The sequence below is a fragment of the Arachis ipaensis genome, chromosome B5 (genome assembly GCF_059453495.1).
Source record: "Arachis ipaensis isolate K30076 ecotype BB chromosome B5, ASM5945349v1, whole genome shotgun sequence".
NCBI classification, from domain to species: domain Eukaryota; kingdom Viridiplantae; phylum Streptophyta; class Magnoliopsida; order Fabales; family Fabaceae; genus Arachis; species Arachis ipaensis.
Window position 1 is genome coordinate 136,755,933 of NC_142440.1, and position 14,992 is coordinate 136,770,924.

The 14,992-nt window shown below is 32.9% G+C and overlaps 1 pseudogene; it reads right to left on the reverse strand.

Annotated features, from left to right (window-relative positions):
• Positions 1–4,165: 4,165 nt before the first annotated feature.
• Positions 4,166–5,885, reverse strand: LOC107641062 (flowering locus K homology domain-like; annotated as a pseudogene).
• Positions 5,886–14,992: the final 9,107 nt, after the last annotated feature.

Consider the following 14,992-nt stretch of genomic DNA (forward strand, 5'->3'; position numbering starts at 1 on the left):
TGAGATAGAAGATGGATAAGGGGTGAAAGGTAGAAGAAGACTTAAAAAGACCATTCATAAGGTGGTCAAACGAGATCTAAATATAAACAGTCTTTTTACTGACATGATACATGATAAAGTTCAATAGCGTCGTTTGATTCATATAGCCGACCCCACCTAGTGGGATAAGACTTTGGTGTTGTTGTTGATGATAAATTCCCGGAAGCTACAAAAGAGTCGTCTCAGATGCATAGAACCTTATACCATTGATTGCACTAGGTTGCTTGTTAACATACATTAAACTAACACCAATATTAAATTTTGCTACAAACTATTAGAAACCTTTGATTTGACTAATTTCATTATATTTGTGGCTAAGTTCCTGCAATGAATAGTTGTTACCTATAACAAAAGAGCGCATATATTTTCTTTGGAACAAATCCAATAGCTTAGCCTTTTGAAAGCTTTGACCAGTTTCAATTAATCCTATTATCCAAAATATATGTCAGTTTAAATCACTAAACTTGTTCGATTCAATATATTCAATTTGTATACATATCTATTGACTTGATGTACTTTAAGTTTTGGTAGAGCTGAAGATTACTTAGCTAGAGGCTCAAGGCCTACTACAGCCCCCTCTTGACCATGCTCATTGCATTGTACATGGTGATTGAAGGTTTTGAATTTAAAAAATATGAGGTATTTTGTCCTGGCTTTATATTAAATATTATTTTGTCAATTTAGCATGTTGTTGTAAGACTCTTATGTAAGATAGTTTAAAAAGTTACGCTGAAAAGAAAGAAAAGAAGGAAAGTACGGACATCTGACATTATAATGTGATTTTCTGGTTTATAATATCTTTTACAATCTTTTATCAAGTAGAAAATTACATGATTTGTAGGCTTTTTGGTTCATTAGATACTCACATTATACATTAAGCTGCATTGGAAATTGTCCTTATTGGATAACCTATCTCAGGTAATTTTTCTATTTTATTACACTTCTCTAAGATTGTCACATAAAGCTACTGAAATCTGAGTTTAAAATGTTCTATTATTAGTACAATGTACATTTCAACTTTTCAAGTTTAAGCTTGACTTGTTTTATCCTTTAATTAGGTATAGTGTGTTTATTGTGCTGTATCGAGTACGTCCTGGTGAAAGTGAGTTCATTATATAGCTATTTGGTTTTTAAATTTTGTTTTTGATTGACTTTAAAATTCATCCTTTCCTTTTATATTGTAATTTTTTTTCATAATATTAAATATTGCAACTGATAAGTAGATATCATACAGTTTGGATCATATATCAAGGAATAAATCTGACGTAGTAAATGCGCGAAAATCTAGTTTATAGCGCTAAAATTACTGTCAAAATATTTTCGATAATAACATACTCCAGAATTTTACTAAAAATTAGCGACAGATGAAAAAATTCGCCCAAATTTTAATTGTCTAACTTAGTCTGCTGTTAATTTCGACAATAAATATATTATCGACGAATTTTTTTGATAATTCTATCAGTAAATCTAACAATATTCCACAACTTTCTTAGAAAAAAAAAAAACAATAAATAAAAAATATTAACAATAGTTATTTCACCCAAAAGGTACAACAAATTCAAAGGCACTATCATCTTACTACTACTTGCCGATTTGGTTCACCATAAGTAACCGCAAAAGAACAAATTGGGAACACAAGAAAACCAATCTATTTAGACAATTTACAGTCAATAGTTTTAGATGGTAGTGGGTAATTACATTATTCTAATTAGGAGTAATCACAGCGGAGGAAACAAAGGAAGATCTTTGCTATTTCACATTTGTTACTATTGCATACATTGAATTTTAGAAAGGAAAAAGAAAACTGAATTAATAGATATATTAATATCTATTAATTTGCTAATAAAGTTAGAATTAAAATATTAATAAATAATTTATTTTTTAATTTTAATGAATAATTTAAAAATATTGTTTACTTCTAAGAGTATTAAAATACTAAAAAAGTTCTTTATTTAAAAAAAAAAAAAAGGATGGTTTAAAACTTTCAATCCTTTTTCATATGTATGCATGTGATTACTCATTGTAGAACCTATGCGTATAACGGGTACCACGAGAGTTTTTGGTGGCTTATCGCTAAAGGATGGCCCAATCTCAAGTCATTAATTATAGTTATGGAGTTTGTGGCTTAGAAGACTCTGGAAAGTCAACATCATAGCGTAACAGTGAATGATTAAATTTGCTTTTTGTTTCAGCACTCGTGCAATGTGCATGCTAATAATGTCCTATGTTCATCACCAAAGTCAATATACCGTTGCAACCATCCCTTGCGTATCTATCCTGACAAAGTTTATGGCAAATTTATGATTGCAATTGTGGGCACATATTAGATAAACTTGATGAAGTTAACTAATAATAATAATAATAATAATAATAATAATAATAATATAGGAAAGAGTAGAATATTTTGTATCCAATACAAAATGTGAAGCTTATTTATTAATCATATGTATTATATATATTATATATGAATTAATATTTAATTTGATTTCTCAATTTATACACGAATTTTAATTTAATTTTTTATTTATTATTTTTTAATTTTTAAATTTTATAAACGTGACTTACATTAAACTCTAGAATAATTTTTGACACAAAAATATTAATAAAACGTTGATATGGACAACAGAATTTTATGCTGAAACTTATAAAGCGACGTTATTTTGATTTTGGTGTTCAAATAACTTAAAAATGACGCTGGATTACTTGCTTTAGGAAAGAAAATTTCAATAAATACTATTTATGATATTTTTTTTTTGGTATTTTTGAGTGCCAAAAAGAAAGACGTTTTACAGAGTCTAACATAGTATTTAGCTGTCCACATCAACATTCCGTTAATGTTTGTGCATCGAAAATTGTGTCAAAGACTAATATAAACATGAGTCACATTTACAAAGTTTAAGAATCCCGCTAGAAAACCAAGAGGGGTTTAGCCAACAATAAGCCAACAAATATTTTTGAATTATATTCTATACTAATTAATAATATTAATTGTTATTAATTAGTGGTTATTTAATTTTTTTAAAAGATACAAAATTAATAATTATTAATTGCCTCTTTTTACTCTAATTCACATTTTACCATTTATTACCAAAGCACTAATTCCTCTTTCTAAAAAAAATTTTCAAAACTCTAAAAAACAAAAAGCACCAAAACATTAGATAAAGAGTCATCTAAATCCTAAGAAAAAAAAACATACAAAACATAAGAAAAAGAATCATACAAAACTAATAAAAAGAATTATCTAAATCCTAAGAAAAAAACATACAAAATATAGGAAAAAGAATCATCCGAAATGTAGAAAAAAGAAACATAAAAAACTAGTTAAAAAAATATTCAAAACCAAATAGGAAGAGGAGAAGAAGAACCGCAGGATGGCCGGCGACGACGTCTTGGATGGCGTTGCATGTACAGTGGGGGGCTCACGATAGTGTGTTGCGACAAGTGGAGGAATCGCCATGGATCGGAGTAGTTGATCGCGCGTCGCGAATAGGGACTTGGTGGTGGCTGCGTCGCGACGGATGAAGAGTCGTGGGGTGCGAGTGGCGAGCGATAACACTACAACAAAACTGCATTTTGGCGACGTTTTTTTAATGCTTGGTGACAGTTTTAACTGTCACTAAATGGTTTTGCGACGGTTAAAAAAAGCGTCACAGATTTGAGGGTCGCCAGCTGACACAGTGACGGTTTTGGACCACTGTTGGTAAGGAGTGTCGCTAAATTGTTTGTGACGGTTTTTAAAATATAAAACCGTCACTAAGTTGTAACACTTGCAAAGATGCTTTTTATACTGTATTTCGCAACGTTTTAAAACTGTCGTTAAATTACTAAATCCTGTGACAGTTTTTTCTTATATTTTATGGCTATTATAAACCGTCACAATATTCAGCAATGATTTGAAACCGTCACTAAATTACTAGTTCTTATACAGTTTTAAGCATATTTAATGACTATTTAAACTGTCACAATATTTTTAGTGACAGCTTTTCGATTTAAAACCGTTACTAAGTTACTTATTCCTGCGACAGTTTTTTTCTGTATTTAGTGACTGTTTTAAACTGTTATAATCTCTCAAACATCAAAGATTTCTATTATCAAAAGTTGAATTCTCCAAAAATAACATTATATTTCAACAAATCAAAAATTCAATCCCACAAGTTTTACAAAAATAACAACAATGTTGGGCTGTCTGTATCTCTGATGTAGTCCCACTTATTTCAACAGTCATCTCCCCTGGCACACCCCTTCTCTCCTAACCATAACACTTGCTCCACTAGCACGACGAATGTAACTGATATTTGCACCTGATGCTCCAATAATAGCATCTGCATATGATAGAGGAATTTGCATGTGCTGCGTAACCTATGCAGTAGAAACAAAATTACATAAAATCAAGATACAATGCGTCATCAAATGAATATCACTCTCCACAAAAATTCTCAACTTAGGCAAAAGAAGACACCTTAGTTGCAGCAGATTGTTGTGGTTGTGCACTTGGTGGATGAATTCCAGTGGAAGGATCCCTGCCATAAGCAAATAGTGCAACCTGATGGAATTGTTTGTCCATAGGAGGCAGGTCAGCTGTTGGGTAATAATTATCATAGGGAATTGATGTTGGCATATATTGCTTACTAGGGGGTGCAAAAGCAGGCCACCGCCACCAGGAGCTGGAAACCCTTGAGGAGGAGGAACCCAAGGTTGGCGTGGGGGTGCATTGTAGTTGAGTCAAACATCTGGCATTTGCATCTGATAGTGAAAAAAAAAGACAACAGAATTGTTAGCAAAGATGGTTGGTGCATGTGTAACTTCAAAACAACATATAAAATTGTTGTATCACAAACAATATACATTTAGAAAAGGTCCAAGACATTGTAAAATTGTAAAAGAAACTTCATAGCTACCTTTTGGTCTTTGCATTCGCACCTTTTAGCTTCGTGGAAAGAAAATGAGGGGGAGGTAAAAGGACTTGCCTTTGTTTCAAATAATCCAACTATGATGCGGTCAACCAAGAACTTACGCAAATGAACTGCAATAATTTCAACTGCCTTATGAACTCTGGTAGGTTCACCTTGTACTTCAACAACACTATCGTCTCTCAAAGCAAACATAGGCAGGTTTTCTGTTTTAAATAGTACATTATTCAAGAAAATTAAAACTCAGTAACCAAAACCTTTTAAGATTAAATATCATAAATAGTTCTTGCATATTTTTTCATCAAGTGAAGGTAACATATAATTGCCATTTCTAACAAGAAATTAATGAACTCTCTAAACAATTATATTACAGCAGTCTGATCACTAATGCAGCAGGGAAAGGGAAAAAAAAGGGGGGGGGGGGTGGGGGATCAATGTAAATTGGGAGAATATGCCATATAAAATCAGGAACTTAAAGACTATAATTCTATTAGTGCCTTCCATCCCATCATTAGTATTTTGAAGGGATCCGATGAAAAGTACCTAAGATGACAATGGCTTTTAACTTTAAGCCTTGATCATGAAGAAAGGCAAGTTTGGTGAAAACAGAGCCTAATTTAGCAAAATATTTTGTATTATTCACTGTGAGGATTCATAACCTTATTAACTGAATGCCACGAAAGATATGTGTATGAAAAAGATTTAGTTCAGGCTGACATGCTTTATCAGCGTTCAGCATAATTACACACAAATGGGCCAATATTAAATACATGCATAACAAGGATACAAAACAACATGTGCATAACCCTACAATAAAATATAAAACCATCAATAAAGTACCTGTTTATGTTGTTCAGCTTGCAACCTATCAACTGTGCTTAGAAACCCGTCAACTGCAAACTCAGCTCGCTCATTTCCGGCTTCAGCTATCACCATCACCTACATAATTCAAGAAGAACATCAACCAGTTCATGATGCCATCAAGGCACAAAAACATCAAAGAAATCAAGAGAAGAAATAACAAATAGAGCATTCAAAGAAATCTGGTTGAAGCATTTCATCGAACATGTTGAGTGCAGGTAAAATTAAAATGATATAAGAGAATTCAAAGAAACAATCGCAAGTATGAACATAAAGATATAATCATAACAGTAAATTGCAGCAACAACAAAGAAATTGCAAGGAAAAATATAGTAGAAGAACAATTAAATACTCACTATCAGTGTTCAGTGGGGTTGGAAGAGAAGAAAAAAGTTGCCAAATGGGGAATTAGGGTACAGTTCGCACACATAAAAGAGGGAAAGAGAAAGGACGACGCGGGAGACGACGAACAGTGAAAGGCGAGCGCAAACCGCAACAGTGAACAGCAAACGCGAACTGCGACGCAGCGATGGTGAACGGCAAACGCACTGCGACGGTGAACGGCGAATGTGAACTACGACGGTGAAGGTAATGGTGTTACTTTCTCTGTTTCTCGTCTCTTCTCATCTCATCTCATCTCAAATGGCAGCAAACAAGGTTTTGGAAGAAATGAAAAGTAAAAGGAAAAGTGAAGAGAGATATAAATTTCATTACTGACGGTAAAAAAAATTATATTATAAGTGTCACAATGTTAACTAATGGAGACCCTTAGAATTAGGGTCACAAATTTAGTGTAGCTATATGACTAATTTGGTGTAGTGGGCGATGGGGAGTCGTGAGCGGCAAGGGGGCATCGGACGAGCGATGGGACGCGAGGAGGGTGAAATAGAAGCGGGATGGTGGCTGTCTTTCCTGCGCGAACGGCAAATGAAGTGGCGTAGAAGGATGCAAAGACGACCGACAATGGCGCGGGAAGACGGTGCTGCTACGACGCTAGCGGTGCAAGGACGAAACTGCGGCAGCGTGAGTCGTTGGAAAAAGATATTAGAATTTGTGATTTTGTGTGGTAAATGATGAATGAAAGTGAAAATAAATTAAGGTAAGTTTTGATTCAAAAATGTCATTAATATTAATTAATCAAATTTTAAATTTAAAAAATAATTTAAAATTAATCATTATTAATTAAGTTATTTAATTCTTGACTGGTGTACATCCATTAAATATTATCTCTTTTATACACACGACACACACCCGCCTAAAACATGTAGTTGACTACTCACTCATTAATGATACTAATAAATAGCTTCATAAAGTTAATACACAGAACAAACTATGGCTTCTTTTGGCTTTTGGAAGAGAGAAATTATTATACTCTTAATCAACTTTTTGAATGTTGGTGTAGGTTGTACACTTGTACCTCATGTTAACACTAAAACACTTATTTTCATCTTAAGATTTCATTAGATATTAAAAAATACATATTTTTAGATATTCAAATAACAAGGCACTTATAATGTCTGATCGGCCTAAAAAGTTAGCTCAGTTATACAGTTTTAGAAATATAAATTATACAACTTATACGGATAAAAGTTAAAGAAAGTTTTTAAACATATCAATACGCTATATTTTAGTAAATTTTAATTGTTAATTTTAATTTTATATATATATATATATATATAATTAAAATTAATAGTTAAAAATTATTAAAATATTAATATATCGATATATTTAAAAAAATTTTATAAGTTAAATAGTCAAACTTTCCACGAAGCAAATATTGAGTATTGATGTATAGGGAAATCTTCTAGGCATGCTAAAGTTAACAAGAAATACTAACTATGAAGCTAAGGAATGTATTTCCACATTTTCACGTGAGTACAAAATCATTAGATAATATATATGCACCTATTATTAGTGCATCAATAATGATGCCTTTCTTGTGGGAAAAAGCAAAGGACGTGTTAAATTATAAGCAAAGCAAACGTTAGTTATGTACCTAGGTGGAAGCAATTAGTTGTTATTAAGGGAAAATTGTAGTTGGAAAGAAGCTAGTGAATCCAAGAATTGAAGCAACCTATGACGACTTAGATGTACGATTAGATTGTTTGGCTATCAGAACGGTTCAGACGTTTCTTCCTGTATCTCCAGACAACCTGAATTCGTGTTGCTGCAAGTGATCTCCAATAAGGTGATTCATACCTAAAACAACATAATTATCGAATGTTTATCAGAGTCATCGATTTGACATGAAGATAAGGTAAAATTGAATACTTTTTTTATTATGCCATGAAATTCCTTATTCAAAAATTTGAAGTGGATAAGAAGAGATAAGCGGATAAGAAAAGATAAATAAATAGTTATATTTTTAAGAATAAGTTAATAAAATAAAATATTTGAGTTTTAAATTTAATAAAAATATAATTTTTGCATAATGGATACTAAAATGTAATTTTTGAGTAAATTATGTAAATTGCGAGATGGGTCTCACACATTGTAAATGAACATAAACCACTACATTCCTCTAACGATTTATGTTAAAACGAAAATTGGCCAAAAATTACGATAGGAGTCTTACGATTTCTGTGTAAGTTACAAATAGGCATAAACCGCGACAGAGGTCCAGCGGTTTATGCGTTGGTATAAATACGCGATAGGGAATCACAGATTATTCAGTTTGAGCCACTATCATTTCTTAGAGAGAGAAAGAAACATTTTCTAGAGAGAAGGAGAGAAGAAAGGGTGGTAAGGAAGACATTCTGTGACATTGCTGGGGCCGGGACTATGGCGGACGAACGCAGTCTTTACCAGTTCAACGGCGTTGTATACGTTGCCAGCGGCATAAACGAAGAGGTAAGTTTATTTTCTTTTAGTTATTGTATTTCATATAACATAAAATATAGTATTTGGGTGCAGTAGATAGAACACATAATTTAGGATTGGCCAATTTATGATTTCAAAATTAAGATGTAAAATTTAAAGGTAGGATAAAATCTTTAAGTAGAATGATGATCCCCTTGTATTTGAGATATAGGATTCAAATTGTAAGGCTTGTAGGGTTGTTGATGATGTATCGTATTTAAAAGGTAAGATTTAAAATTTTAGGTTTTAAATATATTAGTTTAAATTTTAATATTATAGTTTTAGTTATTTAGAGTTTAAAATTTAATTAAATATTAAATTTTGTAAATAGAACGTAGTGATTGTATTTTACGTTCGTAAACTTTAAAATGATACGTTTTGTAGTTTAGGTTTTTTAAATTTAAGATTTAAATTTTAAAATTTTTAGTTTAGAGTTTGATTATTTTAAATTAAAGATTTGATCTTATATTTAAATTTAATTAAATTTAATTTAAAATTATAAGTTTAGTATCTATTTTTTGTTATAATCTATGGGTTAAACTTGTTAGTGATGGAATTTCATTTGATATGGTTATTTCTCTCACATGATACAACCAAGTAGGTATATTTATAGTGTCCGAAGGCAATAGAACATGCCTCTGCATGTCAGGATTGTATCCTATCTGGAGAGGACTAGTTTATACCACCTGGCGAGGCTCAACATGAGATGGTTCTGGTTGGATGAGCTCCTAGTCAGCGCATTCATTGAGAGATGGCGTCCTGAGATGCACATCTTTCATGCTGCAAGATGTTGCATACCAGTTGGGACTGCCCGTGGATGGTTTACCTGTATTCGGGTACCTTACAGATTTTGAGAAGCTGATGGATGATGGCAAACCCGCTTGGGAGTGGTTTCAGGAACTATTTGGCAAGCTTCTCCCGCCGAATAAGGTAAAGCATTTTACAGTCCACTTTACCTGATTCCATGAGAGATTCAGGGTGCTCCCGGAGGGTGCTACGTACTACTGAGGACACCGTACGCATATATGCACGGGCTTACATCATGATGCTGCTATCCACTCAGTTGTTTGGTGACAAGAGTGGGAATCGGGTTCATAGAACGTAGTGGTTGCTATCCGCAACTCCGTATTCTCCCATTCCACATGTGCAAAGGCAACGAGCAAGATATTCGAGTTTCCATCTTGCGCGATAGCCAGAAGCGAAGTCTCGCCATACTTCCCATACAGATGAGTCCCATCGATGCTTACTAGTGACTTACAATGTCTGAATGCCTCAATGCATGGAGGGAATGTCCAAAAAAGGCGATAAAAGTATTCCGTAGACTCATCAATCTAATCACCTACACGTACCGGAGAAGTCTTCAACAATGCCACGGTTCTGTCCATCGTGCCTTGCACCCCAAGGATCCAACGAGGCAACTCAACATATGACTCTTCCCAATCTCCATAGATCTGTGCAACTGCCTTCTGTTTTATTATCCACACATTCCTATAACTAGGCCTGAATCCATAGATTGCCTCAGTAGTTTCTTGCAACACCTTAATCGTAACCGTTGAATCTGCCCTAACCAACAGAAAGATCCTCGCACAAATGACATGGTGATCGAGCTGTCGGTGGTCGCTTGAAATCGAAGTGGCCAAACAAGTGTGAGGACTATTGTACCTTTTAACCTCCCAATTACCCTTACGCTACCGAAGTGTGATGCGAATCATCCACGTGCAGCCGTTTCCAAACTCCTTGCATCTCCCATGATACTTCAGATGATCTGACTCTATCACCCGATACTAAACTCCACGACGGATGCTATAATCCTTAACACTCAACACAACTTCCTCCTTAGTCTGGAAAGATTGGCCAATCTGAAATTCTCCAGAAAGATTTCCCTCGTGTAGTCCTTGCCCTCCAAAGGTGGGATCTATGTCTGGTTGCCCGCCGACTACTTCCAAGTTCAACATCAAGAAATGTGGCGGTTGTTGGTGGGACCAAGAACTGGATGGCCCCTTACGTGTTGGTGGGTTCCAAGGAGTATCCTCCTTATTGTCCCCCAATATGTGATATGGCTCATCGTTTGAATCATCCTCTAACATCGGATTTTCAACATGATCTGGCTCACCATCACTTAAAAAACCAGGTGACCTAGCTAACCCTGCTAGAACATATGGAGGTTCAGCCAATAGACAACCAGATGTAACTATATGCATCAAAGTAGAAGCACCCCCCACCGTCGTCGACTGAGAATTCGGCGTTGATGCACCAGAATTGTCGACACCATCTTTCAATTTGGCATACAGCTCGTGTATTCTCACCTCCGGAAAATTGCGCCTACAATGAAACAAAACCTGCATGTCTTCGTCAAACCCCATCACAAATGTTTTATACTGCACACTAGTTGATACAACCGCAATCAAAATCTTGTAGAACACCTTCTTCACCCACTTGGCCCCACACAATCCTGCCTTTTGCAATATGCTTGTCTTTAGCTCTGACAAAGTATTTGTCGAACGGATAAAAACACTCACCGATTCTTTGTTAGTGAACTTAACACCGTGCCTTTTGTTTTTTTTTTCCAGAGCACTGGAATAGAACAAAAAAAAACTCTCCTCACTATCCATTTGTGAAAGTGTGAAAATGACTTTCTACCATCACACCAATCCCTCTTTGTTGGTATATATAGGCAAAATTGGTGCAAGCATAAACCGCTGGACCCCTGTCGCGGTTTATACCTATTTGCAACTTACACAGAAACCGCGAGACCCCTACCGCAGTTTCTGGCCAATTTTCGTTTCAACATAAACTGCTAGAGAAGTGTAGCGGTTTATGTTCATTTGCAATCCGTGGGACCCCTCTATCGGTTTACATAGTTTACTAAAAAATTACATTTTGGTATCCATTATGCAAAAGTTGTATTTCGATAAAAATTTGAAGCTCAAATGTTTTATTTCAGTAACTTGCCCTATTTTTAATATATTCTTTCACATAAGAATCCCTTAAGTTTTATATAATATTTTTATAAATCTTGTTGAAACTAAAACTATTCCAAAAGCTCAAATTAATAGAAAAAGACATATGAAAATATATTTTTAACCAAAAATATTATTCGTATACTAAAATTAGTTACTAAAATCAGCTACCAATATATTTGTGTATAAATGCATGTATGACTTGATTTATTTTTAATATGTATTTATATTTTAACATGTATTTTATACTGATAACTGATTTTGTGATTAATTTTAATATACACATAGCATAGTCGATCTTTAACCTATTATATATATATATACCTCAGATGGAAGGATCATAGGTGAATTTTGTGATAAAATAAAGATGCAGTTGCTAATATTAGTGTATGGAAAAATGGAAAATTCATTTACATTAACGAGAACTAATCAGAAATTTGTTAAGAATGTGACCTTAGAGCTCCTTAAACATGTGGACTCCTCGAGAATCTTGTGAAATAGGTTGTGACTTCTTCGAGATCTGTTGCTCGAAGTGAAACAAATATTCTCCACGTACAAGTCATTTTGACATATAAGTTTATATAAGTTCCTTTAACTTAATTTACTTCATGTGCTTCTTCTTTTTCTTCGCTATTCCTGATACTTTGTTATCACTGTCACCAACACCATCATCTGCTCCTCCTCCTCATCTTCCTCATTCTTTTCTCATTGAAATTTCTTCTCCTCCTTTCTTTTCTTCCTTCTCCTCCATCATCTTCATCATTGTGATCATCATCGTTATAGTCATCGTCGTCTTCTTCTTATACGTATCGTCATTATCGTTGTCGTCATTATTGTTATCGTTTCCGTAGAATTTTTGCCATATTGATGACGTTGCTTGATCTAAAATTGAATTGGATGTATTTTTGTTGATAATTCAGTCATTTTTGTGTGTTATTTTCAAACCGAGTTTGTGTGTTACAATCAATTGTTGGAGTTATGAATCTGAATTATTTTTGTGATGAATCAGTTCCATTCTCATTTCAGTGTATTTTAGAAAATTTTCGGTGTATTTTGGAAATCTTTCAGTGTATTGTGGAAATTTTTCGGTGTATTTTTATTCGATATGTTCTGCATAATTCAAAACTCTTCCTCTTCCTCCTCCTCATCTTCTATTGTTGCTTCTTCTTCTTTTTCACCATCATCATCATCTTTTTTTTTATTCATCTTTTCTTTCTTGTTTTACATTCTCAAGTTTTTTCTTGTTTTACTTTCTTAACAAAAATAAAAACAAAAAAAATCAAACAAAGAAGAAGAAAAAACACATAATGTTGCAAAATTACTTGAAAGATGATGAATCTACATTCATTCAACTAAAAGATATAAAATAATGAGGCAAAAAAGAAGAAGAAAAAAATGCATTAAAAGAAATATTATTGTGCATTTGTAGCAAAATTTAGATGTAGGAGTTTTGAATCTGAATTATTATTGTGATGAATCTATTCCATTCTCATTTTGGTGTATTTTGAAAATCTTTCGGTGTATTGTAAAAATATTTTGATGTATTTTTATTCTGATAAGTTCTGCATAATTCAAAATTCTTCCTCTTCCTCCTCCTTCTCATCTTCTACTGTTACTTCTTCTTTTTCATCATCGTCGTCATCTTCTTCTTCTTTTTTCTTATTCATCTTTTCCTTCTTATTTTACCTTCTCAAGTTTCTTCTTATTTTACTCTCTTAACAAGAATAAAAATAGAAAAATCAAACAAAGAAGAAGATGAAACATATAATGCTGCAAAATTACTTGAAGAGGATGAACCTTCATTCATTCAACTAAAAGAAAGAAAGAAATAAGAAAAAAGAAGAAGAAAAAATGCATTAAAGGAAATATTTTTGTGCATTTGTAGCAAAATTTTGGTGTAGGAGTTCTGAATCTGAATTATTATTGTGATGAATTTGTTCCATTCTTGTTTCGGTGTATTTTAAAAATATTTCAGTGTATTTTGTAAATCTTTCGGTGTACTATAAAAATTTTTCGGTGTATTTTTATTCGAATAAGTTTGCATAATTCAAAACTCTTCCTCTTCCTCCTCCTCATCTTCCGCTGCTGCTTCTTCTTCTTTTTCACCACCATCATCATCTTATTTATTTTTCCTTATTCATCTTTTTCTTTTTATTTTATCTTCTCAAATTTCTTCTTGTTTTATCTGTTAATAAGAATAAAAACAAAAAAAATCAAATAAAGAAGTAGAAAAAATATATAATACTATAACATTACTTGGAAGAGGATGAACCTACATTCATTCAACTGAAATAAAAAAAGAAATAAGAAAAAAAATAAAAAAAATGCAAACTAAAAAAAATATTTCTGTGTATTTGTAGCAAAATTTCAGTGTAAAAACTAAGAAATTTCTGTGTATTGTTAAAAAATTTCAGTGTATTTTTATTTTGATAAATTCTGTATAATTCAAAATTCTTCATCTTCTTCCTCCTCATTTTCTGCTGCTGCTTGTTCTTCATCTTCTTATTTCGTTTTCTTATAATTCTTCTCAGGAGAAAAAATCAAAAAAAGAAGAAAAAAGATACATAATGTTGCAAAATCAATAAAAAGAAGAGGAGAAAAAATGCAGTAACAACAACAACATTAAAAAGAACGAGGATGAGGATAAAACACGCAAAGAGGAAGAAAAAGGATGAGGAATGCAAAGAAGAATGAGAATAAGGAAGAGGAGAAAGAGGAGGAGGACGAGATATGCGGGATACAAACATTGAAAAAGATCCGTTTTTTATTTTGCGTTATTCAATGAGAAAGTGCGTGTTTATACGCTCTCTAAATTGAGAGTTGTTTTTATTGAATTTTAGCCAACTTATATAAACTTGTATGGCAAAAAAATTGTATATGTAGCAAATCTCGAAATGAAAATACCTCCACATTTGTTAAACCCTTCACTATCCTGTTGCTAAGCAATTTCTATTCCGAAAGCCTTTCTGATATGTGTTTCAAATATTCGTGATATAAAGAGATCAAGTATTATTTAAAAGTTATTAGTTTATATTTTTAGAATGTTTAATTTAGTTTAAAATATTTTAATTTTATTTATTTAATTACTAAATTGGGCCTTATGTTATGGACTTGGAATTTTTTTTATTTTAACCTAATAAGAGGTTATAAATACCTCATAAATTATTGTAATCTTCATTCAGATATTAGAGGAGTGCCAAAGTACTCTTTGGTTTCGTGATGAAATTATTGTGTGGACAAGTGCGGTTGATTGAGTCCCTTTTTTGTTACATCGAAAAATTGGGTAAAAGGTTGAGTGAGTCATTTCGATTCAATTTTCAAAATATGACATGGACAAGTTAGGTTAAGGAATCTGTTTCTTGT